This window comes from Perca fluviatilis, chromosome 14 (assembly GCF_010015445.1).
Source record: "Perca fluviatilis chromosome 14, GENO_Pfluv_1.0, whole genome shotgun sequence".
NCBI lineage: Eukaryota > Metazoa > Chordata > Actinopteri > Perciformes > Percidae > Perca > Perca fluviatilis.
The window spans coordinates 22,607,366-22,613,731 of NC_053125.1; the positions used below are offsets into that span (position 1 = coordinate 22,607,366).

At 38.9% G+C, this 6,366-nt stretch overlaps 1 long non-coding RNA gene across 1 annotated transcript; it reads right to left on the reverse strand.

Moving 5' to 3' along the window:
* Window positions 1-274: 274 nt before the first annotated feature.
* LOC120573387 lies at window positions 275-994 on the reverse strand. The gene is made up of 2 exons (XR_005641702.1): window positions 856-994; window positions 275-766 (listed from the first exon to the last, which is right to left on the reverse strand). It is a non-coding gene; the product is annotated as an uncharacterized LOC120573387 (long non-coding RNA).
* Window positions 995-6,366: the final 5,372 nt, after the last annotated feature.

The window sequence follows — 6,366 nt, forward strand, 5'->3', positions numbered from 1 at the left end:
AGTGACAGCTCTTCTGTTTTGGAATAATTGTATTTTACAAATATTGACTTATTATTAAGTTATGATGGATTGTTTAAATTGGATGATAAATGATGGCAGATCATGAAATTAGATTTCCTGAGATACATTTAGAGATAAATGTTGACATCTTGTGGCCTTTTCTAAATATTACAAGTTAAATAAAAGATTTTCTTCCTCAGAATAATTGATCAAATTCTTAAATACGTACAACAAAGTGGCAAAATAAGAACATGTCAGACAGAGAGTGGGATGGTTTCATTAGTAATCAGGGTGTTTGGTTCACAGATTTTATTTTTTTAATTTCATGATCTTAATTTATTAACCCTGCTGTTGTGTCAGTGGTAAAGGTTGTAGAAGGTGAGGCCCTCTACAGTCGCCTTTCCATCAGCTCCGTAAAATGTATGCTGAAAATGTATGTGACATTAGACATACGCTGCATCTCATGTTGCCTCCTCGAGTCCTCCTCTTGCCTCCCTTCCTTGTCTTAGTTCCTCCCCCCCGAGGAAGCACGGGAGAGACGCGGGGACATCAGGAGAGGAGAGAGGCAACGAGCAAATGTGTTTCAGAGGGATGAGACTTCCTTTCCTCTGAAGCCACTTGAATCCGTCCGTTTGGGCGGAGTTAGCCACTCCTTCAGCTGCACGGCTTTAGGGAAGGCTGCTCTCGTGTATCCTCGTCTATAGCTCCACGATGATCCCTCCTTGATGCTCGCTCCTCAGGGTAGAAATAAGAGCTTTCAGACGACCTTCACAGAGGAGGGACAGAACAACTGGTTCAGCCGAGGACCGAGGACAAATGAGCGACATGAGATGCAGCTATAGTCTCTTCACCCACTCTCCTAGACCGCAGGAGGCATCTCTTTGCTCTCAGTCCCATTGTCCCCTCACGCCACCGTCTCTGCGACCCTCTCTGTCGCCGTCTTCTCCTGTTCTCCTGCTCCTCTGGTCACACACACACACACACACACACATACACACACACTCTTCTGGTTGCCACCTCAATTGTCTTTTTCACTTAGCCACAGGTGGCTCACATTAGTCTTAATTAGGCAAAGAGGTGAGGAAGATCAGGTTAACGTCAACTACACAAATGAAATACTACAAAATAAAAGAGCCCAAATGAACACAATTAAACAAACCATGCAAAAGGAATAACTACAAAACAGGACTTGCAAACACAGAAATAAATAAATAACTGAATAAATGAATGAATAAGGGCATTGCAAAACACACAGTTAAAAACATGCAAATACAAAATAAATGCCTCACTTGACCTGCTCACATGTAAAGGTGAGTGAAATGTTAAGATACTCTAAGTAAAATGAACTGAAGGAATTTATCATTTTTTACTTTGAATATTTAATTTACTGATGGTGTGATTATACAATAATCTAAGTGCCATATAGAGCTGTGTGTAAAGAGACTAACGTTTTTGGTATGACTGACATCATGTACCATTAGCTTTCTTTCTCTAGATCCACAGAAGACAATATACAACTGTTTTCACAGGATAAGTGGTACTCTTTTATAAGTAGTACAGTAGACAGCTTTTCTGTTGGGAATAATTATATTTTAATTAATAGTACAGGATTGTTAAACACATACATAATTGCTGACATCCAGTGGTCTGTTTAAAGTACTACAAGTTTAATAGCAGGTAGCTCTTTTCCTTAGTTAGAATAATCGATCAAATCCTTAAACACGTAAAACAAAGAGTCACAACAAGAACACAATATCAGACAGAGAGCACGAGGGTTTCAGTAGTATCAACTTTAGATATCAGGTTGCTTTGCTTCATTGATTTCAATAACAAATTCATGATCTTAACTTTTTTAACTCTGCTGTTAATGTGGCATGGCATGACAGTCCAGCAACACAAAGTAAAATTATCTTCAGGCTCATATTTGAATGAAGTATTACAAACAGGTGCTCACTTTGTTTGATTTGAATACACAGCAGTCATTGCTTACATAAAAGTTTTTTGTGATTTGAATCCGGTCAAATGTTCATCTAATCTATAAGCTACATTTGCATTGGTATGAAATGAAATTGGACAGTGGCACGAATATTGGCTCAGATAATAAATACATCATTGCATTTTAGGTTCGGAGTAAGACTTGGAGCTGGAGATGAACTATTTTCTGAACAGTGAAGTGTCTAGTTATGTCAAAACTAAGTGGATGAATGAATGTGTTCATGTTTCAGTTGTCAAGTCTGAGCAGATGTTAATACATCTCCCTGGAAAAGGAGAACGAGAAAATTTACCTACAGAAATTAACCGTGTAAACACACAATCTGGATTGCTAATAAATAAATAAATAATATTTAAATAAAGTGTATTAACAGTATAACATTTGAATCAGATATCAGTTTGAAGCTGTCTCAGAAGGACGAAGGTCAGAAATAAACAACAAGGTGGGTGTCCTTAAACAATATCATGACATGTTTTAGTTATTAATTTTTTGGGCTGCAACTAACGAGTATTTTCATTATCCATCAATAATGTATGCCAATTATTTCCTGGACTAATCGATTAAATTATTTCACTATTTTTGATTGAAAAATAAGTGAAAAAAAGACAAATATCAAAATATACTGTTGAGGTTTTTTTTTTCATTTCATTTCCCACAGACTGTTGGAAATGTATGTTTTTTTATACAGATGACGATGAGTTAAAGGGAGGCATCATAAGCACAATACTTACATTCACTTTAGGTCTGTTCAAGATGACAGCTTAGTGAATAATATTGCATTATGTTTTGATCGGTATATTTTAGTAAAATAAAGAGAGTAAAATCTGAATCAAAGTAACCAGTAACATTTGTCTGGCAGGTAAATGTAGGGTATCGACTATGAGGTAGAAGTACAAAGTAAGTAGTACACAGTTGAAATTGATTGGTGGTGGCAATGCAGCACTTCCAGGGGGCCAAGCAATGGTTCCGCTTTGAACAGGCAACGGATGAAATGTGGGATATTAGGGACAATATATTGATTTTCAATCATTTTCAATTTGATCTGTCACTGGAATTGTTTAACTATCAATAGGTTTGTCAATTCCACTTTGTTTTTTATTCAAATACCATTTTTCTTTATTTGGATTGAACTTCTTAATATCATCATCATCTTAAATAAACGTTAGTGTGGACGACTGAAAGAGAGAAGAATAACTTTATCTTACTGTTTGGACACTTGCACAGTTGATACTGTATTATGTAAGGGTTAATGCCCGACGAGGTGTCCGTGGTCAGGTATTAACGGACGATGGCGAGGCGTGAACCGTCTGATGCGCAGTTCCTTGCTGTCGTTCATTATTCCCTGACAATGGACAACTCGTCAGGCATTTACCCTTACTTAGTGGTTTTCCTAAAGACTAACTACAGAAGCCTTCAGGCACTACACTGATCAGTATTCTCAACATATATTTCGCAGGAAGAGCACAACACGATAGATCCCTCTTTTGGGAATAATGCAATAGACATTTTCTCTGTTTGATTGTCTTTTTCTCTTCCAGATATGGCAGTAAACTCTTCCTCCTCCAATGACTCCCTCTTTCACCCTTTGCACATGACTTGCCTCATCATCAGACCAAACTCCTTCATCTTTACTGCATATTACATCACCAACATCCTCCTCCCTCTCTGCATCCTCGTCCTCTACCTAGGTCTCCAACGATGGGGGCAACGTCGCTCCACTTCTGCAGCAGCAACGACGAGTCACTCAGATAGCTTCACCTACCACATGGTCGCCATGGAGCTGATTGGCGTCTTCGGGTGCACCCTCTGCTGCTGGGGTACCTACACGGATCATGTTGATTTATTTTCTGTAGGGTTCTGTCTTTGGACCATGACCTGGTATGAAGAGATGTTCTTTCACATCCTGACCTGTGTGGAGCGCTACCTGGCTGTCGTTCATCCCGTCACCTACCTGAGTCTGAGGAGAGAGAGAGGGGTCAGAATCAGAAATATCAGCATTGGCTGTGTTTGGCTGCTTTCCTTTGGAACAACAGGTCTGATGACTTCAGAAGACATATTTTTTATTGTGGGTTTCAGCTACTTGATTGTCTCCTTGATCATCATTTCCTTCTGCAGTCTTTCTGTTCTCTGTGTTCTGATTCGTCCAGGGCCAGGGGAACAGGGCGGGGAAAAGGGAAAGAGTTGACCAATCAAAGAAGAGGGCTTTCTACACTATCATGGCCATAATGGTAGTGCTGCTGTTCAGATGTTCTGGGGATCTGGTTTGGGCTGTTTTATATAAGTTGAGGGAAAGTGTTCACTGTGTGGTGGCAGTGACTGAAATGTGGTTGATGGTCCCCAGCAGTCTGGTGTTACCTCTCTTGTTTCTACTCAGAGCAGGGACATTAGCGTGTTCTAAAAACAACACCTAATGAGGAACAGGATTAGATTTGCATTAAATCACTTCAGATACAAGTAAACCATTGCCTATGGCACCGTCAGACACAGCCTACCAAGAGCCTGGGTCTGTCCGAGGTTTCTTCCCAAGATGGAGTTTTTCCTCGCCATTGTCGCACTGTTCGCACTGCTTGCTCTTGAGGGAATTACTGCAATTGTTGGGACTTTGTAAATTATAGTGTGGTCTCGACCTACTCTATCTGTAAAGTGTCTCGAGATAACTTGTGTTATGATTTGATACTATAAATAAAATTGAATTGAAATTTAATTTAATTATTTAAACATCTTCTGGTTTGATTTTCACCTGCTCCTGTGAAATATATATCTGCCTCTTTAGCTGCTTGATGCTCGAATGTCTTCTCCAGCTTGTCTCTTTCTGTGTCTGTCTGCTGTTTGATGTTGGGCAGGCAGAGTACACTGGGTTTAACAGAGCTGTCTGCTGTTTGAAATGATACAGTTTTGGTTTTACAGTAAAAGTGTAAAGCTGAAACTGAGCTAAAGTGGTTTAGAAGCTGGGCAGAGCTGCAGAGTTGGGTGATAATTACTTCTGCGTCATTTTAAACATTATTAATAGTAGTGGAACCTTTATAGTTTATATTAGACTCCCTGCTATACTCATATATCTCTTCCTATACATGAATCCCCACATGTCCTGTGCATTTGACTTGTTACACACATAATACACACGCACCCTACACAACATACTGTATAATCTCTTTTCTGATGGACACCTATGCGGCACAGAAACAATTCCTACTGTCACAGTTGGTCTCCTTTAATGCAACTAAAAATTTAACCAACTAATGCCCTTATACTCACTGGGTATGATTAATCGATTGATGTACGTCTGTGTTTATTAAGCTAATTAAGACCTCTCATGACCTCTCATGGAGTAAAGCATTATACAGTGCAGAATATGTTGTTTTATTTCAAACTTTAAAATGTCCTTTTTGTTGCTTGCGACCCTTTAATATAAAGCAGTTTGTACTGCAAATCCTCATCAGAAGTTACACATCTAGACTTTTTTTTTCCCCCACACAGTTACATATTCATACCTGGAAGCTGCCCAGTACAACCACAATCTGATCTGGTCACTGAGCAGCTCCACTGGAGTGGTTGGGGTTAAGGGCCTTGCTCAAGGGCACCTCAGTGGTGGTAATGAGGGCGGGACAAGCACCGCTCTTTCACTTTCCCCACCCGATCTGATCCTGTTGGTCTGGGGATTGAACCGCGACCTCCCGGGCACAAACTCGCTTCTCTTACCTTTAGGCCACATCATGCACAGTTCAAGGACTTTTCTCTTTTTAGACTGTTTAACTGCAATTAAATGTCAGTTAACATTGCGTTAGTATGGAATATGTGTATTTAAATGTGTGGGGTGATTGTGTGGAATGGTTTGAATATAGAACTTGAACGGATGAGGACGGATATTGGAATTGAGTTATAGAGAAGGGTATTCTTCTCCTTTTCGGGTATATTATTTGTAATATTTTGTATGTTGTTTGCATATTGAGAGTTTACTGTTAATTGTATTTTGTTTTACATGTTTGAAGCTAATATGATATGATTTTGTTTGTAAAAAAAACAAAAAAAACAAAAACAAAAATTGTCTGTTGATATATGCTGATAGCATTTGTAAATGTTATAAAGTACAACTTTTGGTTTAAAGTAGTTTGCTTTCACTAAGGAAAGTTGACTATCTTTAAAGTTGTTGTGTGTCTCAGTGTGCTGTTAATGTCTATTACTGGACAGGCTGCAGGAGAAAAACCAGAGCGGGACATTTGCATACTAAGACGTACAGTATAAAGTATCAATACATAAACATGATACCTTTAATAGCTTTATGACATGCAAACAAAATAGTCCATCTTCATGCATGCAAATACAATAAAAAAAAAAGAAAAACAAATGCACTCGCACACGCACATTAACATTTA